The sequence below is a fragment of the Pongo abelii genome, chromosome 3, assembly GCF_028885655.2.
Source record: "Pongo abelii isolate AG06213 chromosome 3, NHGRI_mPonAbe1-v2.0_pri, whole genome shotgun sequence".
Taxonomy (NCBI): domain Eukaryota; kingdom Metazoa; phylum Chordata; class Mammalia; order Primates; family Hominidae; genus Pongo; species Pongo abelii.
The window spans coordinates 105,455,001-105,468,308 of record NC_071988.2 but is presented as its reverse complement, the minus strand read 5'-3'; the positions used below and the strand labels follow the sequence as shown (position 1 = coordinate 105,468,308).

The window sequence follows — 13,308 nt, the reverse complement described above, 5'->3', positions numbered from 1 at the left end:
CTTAATCCAGTCTATTGTTGTTGGACATTTGGGTTGGTTCCAAGTCTTTGCTATTGTGAATAGTGCCACAATAAACATACGTGTGCATGTGTCTTTATAGCAGCATGATTTATAGTCCTTTGGGTATATACCCAGTAATGGGATGGCTGGGTCAAATGGTATTTCTAGTTCTAGATCCCTGAGGAATCACCACACTGACTTCCACAAGGGTTGAAATAGTTTACAGTCCCACCAACAGTGTAAAAGTGTTCCTATTTCTCCACATCCTCTCCAGCACCTGTTGTTTCCTGACTTTTTAATGATTGCCATTCTAACTGGTGTGAGATGGTATCTCATTGTGGTTTTGATTTGCATTTCTCTGATGGCCAGTGATGGTGAGCATTTTTTCATGTGTTTTTCGGCTGCATAAATGTCTTCTTTTGAGAAGTGTCTGTTCATATCCTTTGCCCACTTTTTGATGGGGCTGTTTGTTTTCTTCTTGTAAATTTGTTTGAGTTCATTGTAGATTCTGGATATTAGCCCTTTGTCAGATGAGTAGGTTGCAAAAATTTTCTCCCATTGTGTAGGTTGCCTGTTCACTCTGATGGTAGTTTCCTTTGCTGTGCAGAAGCTTTTTAGTTTAATTAGATCCCATTTGTCAATTTTGGCTTTTGTTGCCATTGTTTTTGGTGTTTTAGACATGAAGTCCTTGCCCAGGCCTATTTCCTGAATGGTAATGCCTAGGTTTTCTTCTAGGGTTTTTATGGTTTTAGGTCTAATGTTTAAGTCTTTAATCCATCTTGAATTAATTTTTGTATAAGGTGTAAGGAAGGGATCCAGTTTCAGCTTTCTACATATGGCTAGCCAGTTTTCCCAGCACCATTTATTAAATAGGGAATCCTTTCCCCATTGCTTGTTTTTCTCAGGTTTGTCAAAGATCAGATAGTTGTAGATATGTGGCATTATTTCTGAGGGCTCTGTTCTGTTCCATTGATCTATATCTCTGTTTTGGTACCAGTACCATGCTGTTTTGGTTACTGTAGCCTTGTAGAATAGTTTGAAGTCAGGTAGTGTGATGCCTCCAGCTTTGTTCTTTTGGCTTAGGATTGAGCTGGCGATGCAGGCTCTTTTTTGGTTCCATATGAACTTTAAAGTAGTTTTTTCCAATTCTGTGAAGAAAGTCATTGGTAGCTTGATGGGGATGGCATTGAATCTATAAATTACCTTGGGCAGTATGGCCATTTTCACGATATTGATTCTTCCTACCCATGAGCATGGAATGTTCTTCCATTTGTTTGTATCCTCTTTTATTTCCTTGAGCACTGGTTTGTAGTTCTCCTTGAAGAGGTCCTTCACATCCCTTGTAAGTTGGATTGCTAGGTATTTTATTCTCTTTGAAGTAATTGTGAATGGGAGTTCACTCATGATTTGGCTCTCTGTCTGTTTTTGGTGTATAAGAATGCTTGTGATTTTTGTACATTGATTTTGTATCCTGAGACTTTGCTGGAGTTGCTTATCAGCTTAAGGAGATTTTGGGCTGAGACAATGGGGTTTTCTAGATATACAATCATGTCGTCTGCAAACAGGGACAATTTGACTTCCTCTTTTCCTGATTGAATACCCTTAATTTCCTTCTCTTGCCTAATTGCCCTGGCCAGAACTTCCAACACTATGTTGAATAGGAGTGGTGAGAGAGGGCATCCCTGTCTTGTGCCAGTTTTCAAAGGGAATGCTTCCAGTTTTTGCCCATTCAGTATGATATTGGCTGTGGGTTTGTCATAGATAGCTCTTATTATTTTGAGATACATCCTAGCAATACCTAATTTATTGAGAGTTTTTAGCATGAAGGGTTGTTGAATTTTGTCAAAGGCCTTTTCTGCATCTATTGAGATAATCATGTGGTTTTTGTCTTTGGTTCTGTTTATATGCTGAATTACATTTATTGATTTGCGTATATTGAACCAGCCTTGCATCCCAGGGATGAAGCCCACTTGATCATGGTGGATAAGCTTTTCGATGTGCTGCTGTATTCGGTTTGCCAGTATTTTATTGAGGATTTTTGCATTAATGTTCATCAAGGATATTGGTCTAAAATTCTCTTTTTTGGTTGTGTCTCTGCCTGGATTTAGTATCAGGATGATGCTGGCCTCATAAAATGAATTAGAGAGGATTCTCTCATTTTCTATTGATTGGAATAGTTTCAGAAGGAATGGTACCAGTTCCTCCTTGTACCTCTGGTAGAATTCGGCTGTGAATCCATCTGGTCCTGGACTCTTTTTGGTTGGTAAGCTATTGATTATTGCCACAATTTCAGATCCTGTTATTGGTCTATTCAGAGATTCAACTTCTTCCTGGTTTAGTCTTGGGAGAGTGTATGTGTCAAAGAATTTATCCATTTCTTGTAGATTTTCTAATTTATTTGCGTAGAGGTGTTTGTAGTATTCTCTGATGGTAGTTTGTATTTCTGTGGAATTGGTGGTAATACCCCTTTATCATTTTTTATTGTGTCTATTTGATTCTTCTCTCTTTTCTTCTATATTAGTCTTGCTAGCGGTCTATCAATTTTGTTGATATTTTCAAAAAACCAGCTCCTAGATTCATTGGTTTTTTGAAGGGTTTTTTGTGTCTCTATTTCCTTCAGTTCTGCTCTGATCTGAGTTATTTCTTGCCTTCTGCTAGCTTTTGAATGTGTTTGCTCTTGCTTATCTAGTTCTTTTAATTGTGATGTTAGGGTGTCAATTTTAGATCTTTCCTGCTTTCTCTTGTGGGCATTTAGTGCTATAAATTTCCCTCTACACACTGCTTTGAATGTGTCCCAGAGATTCTGGTATGTTGTGTCTTTGTTCTTGTTGGTTTCAAAGAACATCTTCATTTCTGCCTTCATTTCGTTATGTACCCAGTAGTCATTCAGAAGCAGGTTGTTCAGGATCTGCAGAGAGATCCGCTGTTAGTCTGATGGGCTTCCCTTTGATGGTAACCTGACCTTTCTCTCTGGCTGCCCTTAGCATTTTTTTCTTCATTTCAACTTTGGTGAATCTGACAACTGAACCATGTAGTTGAGTGGTTCTGAGTGAGTTTCTTAATCCTGAGTTCTAGTTTGAGTGCACTGTGGTCTGAGAGACAGTTTGTTATAATTTCTGTTCTTTTACATTTGCTGAGGAGAGCTTTACTTCCAAGTATGTGGTCAATTTTGGAATAGGTGTGGTGTGGTGCTGAAAAAAATGTATATTCTGTTGATTTGGGGTGGAGAGTTCTGTAGATGTCTATTAGGTCCGCTTGGTGCAGAGCTGAGTTCAATTCCTGGGTATCCTTGTTAACTTTCTGTCTCATTGATCTGTCTAATGTTGACAGTGGGGTGTTAAAGTCTGCCATTATTATTGTGTGGGAGTCTAAGTCTCTTTGTAGGTCACTCAGGACTTGCCTTATGAATGTGGGTGCTCCTGTATTGGGTGCACATATATTTAGGATAGTTAGCTGTTCTTGTTGAATTGATCCCTTTACCATTATGTAATGGCCTTCTTTGTCTCTTTTGATCTTCGTTGGTTTAAAGTCTGTTTTATCAGAGACTAGGATTGCAACACCTGGCTTTTTTTGTTTTCCATTTGCTTGGTAGATCTTCCTCCATCCTTTTATTTTGAGCCTATGTGTGTCTCTGCACGTGAGATGGGTTTCCTGAGTACAGCACACTGATGGGTCTTGACTCTTTATCCAATTTGCCAGTCTGTGTCTTTTAATTGGAGCATTTAGTCCATTTACATTTAAAGTTAATATTGTTATGTGTGAATTTGATCCTGTCATTATGATGTTAGCTGGTTATTTTGCTCGTTAGTTGATGCAGTCTCTTCCTAGTCTCGATGGTCTTTACATTTTGGCATGATTTTGCAGTGGCTGGTACCGGTTGTGCCTTTCCATGTTTAGTGCTTCCTTCAGGAGCTCTTGTAGGGCAGTCCTGGTGGTGACAAAATCTCTCAGCATTTGCTTATCTGTAAGGTATTTTATTTCTCCTTCACTTATGAAGCTTAGTTTGGCTGGATATGAAATTCTGGGTTGAAAATTCTTTTCTTTAAGAATGTTGAATATTGGCCCCCACTCTCTTCTGGCTTGTAGGGTTTCTGCAGAGAGATCCGCTGTTAGTCTGATGGGCTTCCCTTTGATGGTAACCTGACCTTTCTCTCTGGCTGCCCTTAGCATTTTTTTCTTCATTTCAACTTTGGTGAATCTGACAATTATGTGTCTTGGAGTTGCTCTTCTCGAGGAGTATCTTTGTGGCGTTCTCTGTATTTCCTGAACCTGAATGTTGGCCTGCCTTGCTAGGTTGGGGAAGTTCTCCTGGATAATATCCTGCAGAGTGTTTTCCAACTTGGTTCCATTCTCCCCATCACTTTCAGGTACACCAATCAGACGTAGATTTGGTCTTTTCACATTGTCCCATATTTCTTGGAGGCTTTGTTCGTTTCTTTTTATTCTTTTTTCTCTAAACTTCCCTTCTCACTTCATTTCATTCATTTAATCTTCCATCACTGATACCCTTTCTTCCAGTTGATCGCATCGGCTCCTGAGGCTTCTGCATTCTTCACGTAGTTCTCGAGCCTTGGCTTTCAGCTCCATCAGCTCCTTTAAGCACTTCTCTGTATTGGTTATTCTAGTTATACATTTGTCTAAATTTTTTTCAAAGTTTTTAACTTCTTTGCCTTTGGTTTGAATTTCCTCCTGTAGCTCGGAGTAGTTTGATTGTCCGAAGCCTTCTTCTCTCAACTCGTCAAAGTCATTCTCCGTCCAGCTTTGTTCCGTTGCCGGTGAGGAACTGCGTTCCTTTGGAGGAGGAGAGGTGTTCTGCTTTTTAGAGTTTCCAGTTTTTCTGCTCTGTTTTTTCCCCAATTTTGTGGTTTTATCTACTTTTGGTCTTTGATGATGGTGATGTACAGATGGGTTTTTGGTGTGGATGTCCTTTCTGTTTGTTAGTTTTCCTTCTAACAGAGAGGACCCTCAGCTGCAGGTCTGTTGGAGTTTGCTAGAGGTCCACTCCAGACCCTGTTTGCCTGGGTATCAGCAGCGGTGTCTGCAGAACCGTGGATTTTCATGATCTGCGAATGCTGCTGTCTGATCATTCCTCTGGAAGTTTTGTCTCAGAGGAGTACCCCGCCGTGTGAGGTGTCAGTCTGCCCCTACTGGGGGGTGCCTCCCAGTTAGGCTGCTCAGGGTTCATGGGTCAGGGACCCACTTGAGGAGGCAGTCTGCCCGTTCTCAGATCTCCAGCTGTGTGCTGGGAGAACCACTGCTCTCCTCAAAGCTGTCAGACAGGGACATTTAAGTCTGCAAAGGTTACTGCTGTCTTCTTGTTTGTCTGTGCCCTGCCCCCAGAGGTGGAGCCTACAGAGGCGGGCAGGCCTCCTTGAGCTGTGTTGGGCTCCACCCTGTTCGAGCTGCCTGGCTGCTTTGTTTACCTAAGCAAGCCTGGGCAATGGTGGGCGCCCCTCCCCCAGCCTCCCTGCCTCCTTGCTGTTTGATCTCAGACTGCTGTGCTAGCAATCAGCGAGCCTCCGTGGGCATAGGACCCTCCAAGCCAGCTGCGGGATATAATCTCCTGGTGCACCGTTTTTTAAGCCCGTCGGAAAAGCGCAGTATTATGTTGGGAGTGACCCGATTTTCCCGGTGCCCTCTCTCACCTCTTTCTTTGACTAGGAAAGGGAACTCCCTGACCCCTTGAGCTTCCCGAGTGAGGCAATGCCTCGCCCCGCTTTGGCTCACGCATGGTGCGCTGCACCCACTGTCCTGCGCCCACTGTCTGGCACTCCCTAGTGAGATGAACCCGGTACCTCAGATGGAAATGCAGAAATCACCCGTCTTCTGTGTTGCTCACGCTGGGAGCTATAGACCAAAGCTGTTCCTATTCGGCCATCTTGGCTGCCCTAGGTCTGAAATTATTATTTCTAATTGTATTTGAATTGGGTTAAACAGATATATGATTATATAACTTCCAAATGATTACAAATGTGGCTTCCCCTTTCAAGATTTATGCCTTTGATTTTGTTTTCATGTCTTGGTTAAAACTTTCAGAATAATGTTGAATAATAATGATAAAACTGGGCACTGTAATTCCTGACTCTAATGGGACTGCCTTTAAAGAAGTGATATGAACATAAATGCTGAGAAAAACTTGGCAAGGGGCAAAAAAGTGGCACAGGCCAAGTTAAGAAAACAACAATACAAATATAAAACATAGTCACTGCCACTCGGCCTCTGCACAGAGGGAATTAGGTAGAGTGCTGGTAACTGGCAAGCCAGAATGTACAGAGCCAGTCTGCCTTGGCATACCCCTACTCAGCTACAGTTAGTTGTCATGTGGGCCTAATGTGGCAGAGAAAATAAAGCCCTGGAAGTTTATATAAAATATCATGATTTTTAAATGCTGGCAACTAGAGCAAATTAAAAATGAAACAACAAACCAGCCAAAACAAATCTATCTGTAGGTGATATCTAGCCCTTGGGCCACAGCAAGCTTGTGACCTGTCATCCAGGCTGCAGTTACACTGAGTACGATACTGGCTGTTGGTTCCAGATAGATTTGCTTTTCACATGAAGGAAATATATTTTAATTTATTCTTTACTAAGAAATTGTATCAGAAATAGATGCTTTCCTGATTTCCAGGAATAGATGCTGCATTAGCATTGAAATGATTTACATGACTTTTCATACTCTCAGAATATTGTGCTTTTATTAAAATTTTAAAATTTATTAGCATGGGGTTATCTATATTATTATTTTCTTGATATGCTCTGCATTGAAAGTTAATCATATTTTCTCATTAATATTGTATTAGTCTGCTAGAGCTGCCATAACGAAATACCACACACTGGGTGGCTTAAACAGCAGAAATGTATTTGCTCACAGTTTCAGAGGATAGAAGTTCAAGATCAAGGTGTTGGCAGCTTTGGTTTCTCCTGAGGCCTCTCTCCTTGGGTCATATATGGGCACTTGTTGTATCCTCACGTCGCCTTTTCTCTGTGCATGTGCATCTCTAGTGTCTCTTTCTCTGATAGGGACACCCATCCCATTGGATTAGAGCCCATCATTATGACCTCAATTAATCTTAATTACCTCTTGAAGGGTCCTATCTCCAAATTACAGCTGCACTGGGAGTTAGAGCTTCAACATATGAATTTTGGGAGGACACAGCTTAGTTCCTAATGAATATTTTGGTTATCATTTTTCCCCTTTCTTCAAAATTACCAGAACTTTCTTCTTTTTTATTGTTATTTTTTCCAGAGAATGAGCTCTTGGTCCCACAGAGTCCTAAGCATCCTTTTATCATTTGTGTAGTCCTGCTTTGGCTCTTAATTCTTGCTTAGTGGAGTTGGTAAATAAAACCAAGACACAACACATGGAAGAGCGAGAAGTGTCTTTGGGAGGCCAAGCGTGGTACTTCTTTAACAGAAGATAATTCAAGAGAGTGAGTTAGTCCTTCCCAGAAAATGTTTGAGAGCACAGACTCTGGAATCAGGCTGCCTGAATTCAACTCCAGATACCCCACTTACTATCAGGTTGGTGCAAAAGCAATTGCTGTTTTGCCATTACTTTTAATTGTAAAATCTACAATCACATTCACACCAACCTAATCGCTGTGTGACTTTGGATAAACTACTTAACCTCTCTGTTCCTCAATTTTCTCAACTGTAAAATGGAACTAGTAATGATAACCTACCACACAGAGTTGTTATGAGGAATAAGTTAATATTTGTAAAGTGCTTAGAAGATTGCCTGGTACATAGTAGTTCCTATGGAAGTGTTTATAAGTAATAAATTATTACAGGTTGTGCAGGGATGATAGCAGTGGACAAGGACACATTAGAGTGTGTTAGGATCAGTTGCCAATAGTGTTACTGCACAACAGTGCCCCAGAAACTGGTGATATTACTGAAGCCTGATGGGATTCTCCACTGTTTTTCCTAGAGTCACTTGCAGATAGGTCTGGCTCTTTAAACTAAATGAACTTCTTTTATTTGTTTGGTGGTGAGAGCATAACTTTTAGTTTAGTTCTGTAGGTTTAATGCATGTCTAATTTGTACTTCAACCTAGTAGATTATTTTCTATATACACAGCTAAATATATCAATTCTTTTCCTGTTACATTTTTAGAAAATATTTTTCCTTGCCCTGTAAGTTGTTTGGTTTTTTTTTGTGATTTTGACATATTTAAATGCATTTTGAATATTTATGTAGTTAAGTCTTTTGGATTTTCCTTTTGTGATTTCTTTGATTGCTTTTGGGCTTTGAAATTCCTGTTTTAAGATTAAATTTTTAATTTTATTTGCTGGGCAAGAAATTCTAATGCAAGTCACAATGCTGGCAAAAAGACAAATACAGTAGTGATTGGATACAAATATCAGCTCAAAGTCTCATTAAACTAAAGAAGTTAATTGAGTAAATTCTTGACTTGACTTGCCGACGATTTCATCTCTCAGAAAGTAAAAAAAAATGCCATGAGGGAAACTGCTATTCTTAACTTCATAATCCCCAGAAAAGAGTTGCTTAATGAAGTGTAAATGATGAAAATTTTGTTGAAAGTAACCATGTGATAGGGTAGAGAAAGTGTGATGTAGTAGTTGCATGTTACAGATGAGAGGTGGCAAGCCCCTTCTTCCTACTCGTAGGCCAATGGCTGGCATCAGTAATTAATCAAACAACTTTTTTGTTTGTTTGTTTGTTTGTTTGGCTGAGCTTGAAAATAGCTTTAAATGCTTCTCCATCCAGTTCTTCAGAGAGCTACTATCAACAGAGTTGACAGGTGGGAGAATGTTTATTTTCCATATCTTTTCTAGAGTAAAAGCTTGTAGATTTTTAAAGGCTCAAAAAATATATAGGTTAGGAGCCCGTATTTGTTGTGACAATACTTGTATGACATATTATATGACAATTTATTATATATCACATTGTACTTGTCTCATCTAATTACAATGGATTCTTCACCTGACAGTCTCTCCTGGATGATAAGACCCTTGATGATAGGGACTATGCCTTATTCCTCTTTGAATTTGTGGTGTCTTACATAGTGGCTCACTCCTTTTATCCTAGCGCTTTGGGAGGCTGAGAAAGGAGGATCGCTTGAGCCCAGAAGTTTGAGACTAGCCTGGGCAACATAATGAAACTGTCTCTACAGAACATTTAAAAATCAGCTGGATGTGGTGGCACATGTCTGCAGTCCCAGCTACTGGGAAGGCTGACGTGGGAGGATCACTTGAGCCCGGGAGGTCAAGGCTGCACAGTGAGCCGTGATTACACCACTGCACTCTAGCCTGGAGGACAGAGCAAGACCCTGTCCCCTGTCTCCCGCAAAAAAGAGCTGGTAATAAATATAAAAACATTTTATATATTTACATGGATTTTTATATATTTTAAAACTATGTTTTGTATTCATTGTTTTGTTTGATTGTACTTTCTACTAATTTCAGACGGGAGGAAAAACTCCATCAAAGGGTCAAAATGACTGGTCTTTGAAGATAATTTTCAATTTAAGACAAAAGTAGGGCATGCTCTTTTTGTGGTACTAATGTAGCACAAAACATTATTTATGAAGGAAGACTAAGATATATTGGCTAAATATTGAGAAATAGCTCACAATGTGAGTGGCAAAAATTGGTCTTTGGAACTATGTCAAGCTTCCTGGCTTCATTTTCTCTGAAGTGGGTCAGCTTGATAAAGTCTTGAACATAGTTTTACAAAGATATTAATGATGCTCACTAAATTGGGAAAAAATTCTTCATGCTGTTTTACTAGTATATATAGAGTTCTTCTCCTTTTTCTTTTTTTTTCAAAAGGAAAAAGTCATAATCCAGGCCAAAGTGAGCAAACTCCCAAGAGCATTCCTGGTCAGCACCGCAGCAAATCTGTGGCAAGTGCAGGTAATTCATTCTCATGACAATGTCCAGAGAGTAGGGCTAAAATGAAAACAGCGGTGAGTGATGTGGCGCTGCTTCACCTTTTTCACTGGGGAAATGTGAATATAAGAGAAAGTAATTTATACAGAAGTAAAATGGGGGTGTCTTTAGTTTGTGAAAATCCCTGGTGCCCCTAGCCATTCCTCTATATCATGAAACTCCCACAGTTACTATTATTTGGACTGGCTAAACATTATTTGGACTGGCTAAATATAGGACTGAAAAAGAAAAAGAAAAAAAAAAAGGCAAACAGTGAAGGGTGAAGGAACCATAGCCTCAAGATTGCAGAATAACAAGTCAGAAAAAGTAGAAATTAGAAATTCCACTGATGATAATATTATGTTGAAGGTGATACTTCAGGAGATCAGTTTTGTGGTTCTTTTCATTATGGATTGAAAGCGGGAGGAAAGTACTCTAACCAAAGACTAGCAGTTAAAAAACTCAACTCCAAAGGCCCAGGATTACGCTTATAAGGTTCTGAGCTACAAGGGTGGCAATATAAATGAAAAGGATGGCAACAAAAATGCTACCAAGCGAGCCATACTAGGGCTCATGGACTACACAGATATAGATGTAAGAGAGAGGGGGAAATAGCATGCCGTCTCCACCAGATGCCATGGTTTGGTTTTCACCATCAGGTAGATGTCATTTTACTGTTAGACAAATTACTCTAAAGCAAGACTCTGGTTCTAAAAAGAAAATAGAAAATACTCCATTTCTTTCTCTTGATTGCTATTCCCTTTTCCTCATATTATTTTATCATTAAGAATATGCAATTAAGAGTCAGCACAATGTGGTGAATGTAGCAGTGAATTGACCTAGGAGTGCCCCGTACATCTTCCAATTCTACCGCTGAAAAACTCTGTGACTAACCCTCACTAAGCCTCAGTGCCCACAGCTGTAAAATGAGATTGGACTGGACAATCTCTAAAGCCCCTTCCATTTCAAAATTTCTATATTGACTTCTCTATGGGTTGTAGTATTTCCTTAGGATATGAAATATGATGAAAATATGGCATTTCTGTGAAGGGTGTTGCCTCCTTAAAGTGTACTGTTTTTCTTTGACCTTTATCATTTCATTGGCATCTACCTTTATCAGAAAGCCCTTTAAGTTTTAAAGACTTCCATAAATTGCAGTTTGTGAACCCAGGGAGATGGAAAGATCAGAAGAATAATTTAATGCTGTTTCAGGCAGTTGAGCAGGCCATGAAAACAGAAAATGAAACTAAGTCAACAAGCAAACTGATGGATGCCACACAGGCTAAGGGGTGTTTTAGCAGGAGAAGTAATGTCACTGTGCCAAACCATATGGAGCATTAAACCCACGGAGGACATCGGCACAGGCCCTGAATATGGATGGAATTCAGCTCATTCCTCTTTAACCCTCTGGCTACATTCTCATTTGTCAAACTGAATAAAGATTAAAGTAACAACAAGGTGAATAATGAGGAGAAGGAAAAATAATATTTGCTCTGATGATTTAACCTGAAACTACAGTAAGTGAAAGTTGCAGAAAACACCTTTGAGTGTTTTCATGTGTGCCAACCTTAAGTCAGGCAGATAGATCTGTGACTGCAGGAAGGTTCTCTTCTTCTCTAGTTTCTGTCCATTTTTCTTAGAATAAATAGCTAAACTTTTTTTGATCTTGGAAACAAATCACTTTTCCTAAATTAGGACTAAAGTTCAAAATAAAGGTAATTCCTGGAGGTGATGACATTGACTTAATTCATACTGAATTGTGAGTGAATGATAGCCGATTTTGCCTGAAACGAGTGGAAAAGCACTGCTATGTCTCTGAAATCAAGAATGCTAGACACAGGGGAGAAAAGACTATTACGGAAGAGAGATTGGAGGCCTTGAGCAATCCACATGCCTGTTTTGCACTTTGCAAATGCTGACATATTTAGTCCTCAAATTAGTTGTTCTAAGCTGTCTGTGGAAATCATTTTTGTGTTGATGATTTCTGTTAGCAAATAAAGATTTCTGGATATTTTCCCAGTTCCTGAATTCTTCTGCCCAATGCATCAGTCTTGGCGCTTCTCTGTTGGTAGAAGTAAAATGAATAAAATGACTCCTGAAAGAAAACAAAGAGAAAGAAACCAAGGTACACCTCCTACTTAGTAAATCAATGTTGTCTTCCCAACCTCCTGTTTCTCTGGGCCTGCTGGGTGAAGCCTCTCTAAGAACAAATGCTCCCATAAGAGAAATGTCCAAGAATCAAAATTATTGGAAAATGAAGCCCAAAATGCACTAAATTTCTGGAAGCATAAATATATGCCTTTGTTAAGTATCAGAAACAACTTAATCATTGGACTTAAAGATTTACTTTGAAAGCAGCCAGTTAAGTCTTTTGAACACCACACACTGTTCTTTATTATTACTGCTAATTGAAAATCCATAAATGTAAACTAAGCACCTTTTTAGTAAAGGGGAAAAAATGAGTTCAGCTAGTGTGGTTTGAAAAGCAGCCCAGATGCTGCTTTCTAATGATGTCTTAATGTAAAATTATCAATAGAACAGAAAAAAAAGAACGTATTTGTGTCATGCATTCAAAGAAATGATGACTCAAGAACACAGGGCTTGAATGAATGGCGTCTTCATTTGTGAACTTTAGCAGACCTTTATGATATTTTTAGCAACCTTTAAACCGTCATGAGAATTAGCTCAGCATGTGAAAGAAATTAGGTCAAAGTTTTAAGGAAAACAGGATGAGGGGAAAATTGTTTACATGGAAAGCATGAGCAATGGCAGGAGTCTTGCCCTTCTTTTGACTGCCAATTGCAGTGATGATGTGGAGGTGGGGAGTGGAGAAAACTGGTCAACAAGACTCAGGATGTTTCCTGAGCCCAGCTGCAAAATGTACAACTGCAACATGCGGCTTTATGGCTTGACTAGACTAGCCTTGGGACTACTGATTTCTGTTTCCAAAAATTCACCAATTTGGTGAGTGGGAATAGAATAATTGAATTTTTAAAACTTTTTTTTTTTTTGAGACTGAGTCTTGCTGTGTTGCCCAGGCTGCAGTGCAGTGATGTGATCTCAGCTCACTGCAACCTCCACCTCCCAGTTTCAAGCAATTTTCCTGTCTCAGCTTTCCGAGCAGCTGGGACTACAGGCACACACCACCATGCCAAGCTAATTTTTGTATTTTTAGTAGAGACAGGGTTTCACCATATTGGTGAGGCTGGTCTCAAACTTCTGACCTCAGGTGATCCATCCACCTGGGCCTCCAAAAGTGCTGGGATTATAGGTGTGAGCCACCGTGCCCAGCCTAAAACTTTTATAATAAAATAATTCTAGATTTATAGAACAGTTGCAAAAGTGGTATAGAGAGTTTCCATATACCCTTCAGTCCGCTATTTTAATGTGACTATTTTACATAGTCATGGTATAT

At 39.6% G+C, this 13,308-nt stretch overlaps 1 long non-coding RNA gene across 1 annotated transcript; it reads left to right on the top strand.

Moving 5' to 3' along the window:
* The first annotated feature begins 8,727 nt into the window (after positions 1–8,727).
* LOC129058853 (uncharacterized) lies at positions 8,728–13,071 on the top strand. Its single transcript, XR_008524267.2, has 4 exons — positions 8,728–8,764; positions 9,052–9,322; positions 9,795–9,878; positions 11,914–13,071. It is a non-coding gene; the product is annotated as an uncharacterized LOC129058853 (long non-coding RNA).
* Positions 13,072–13,308: the final 237 nt, after the last annotated feature.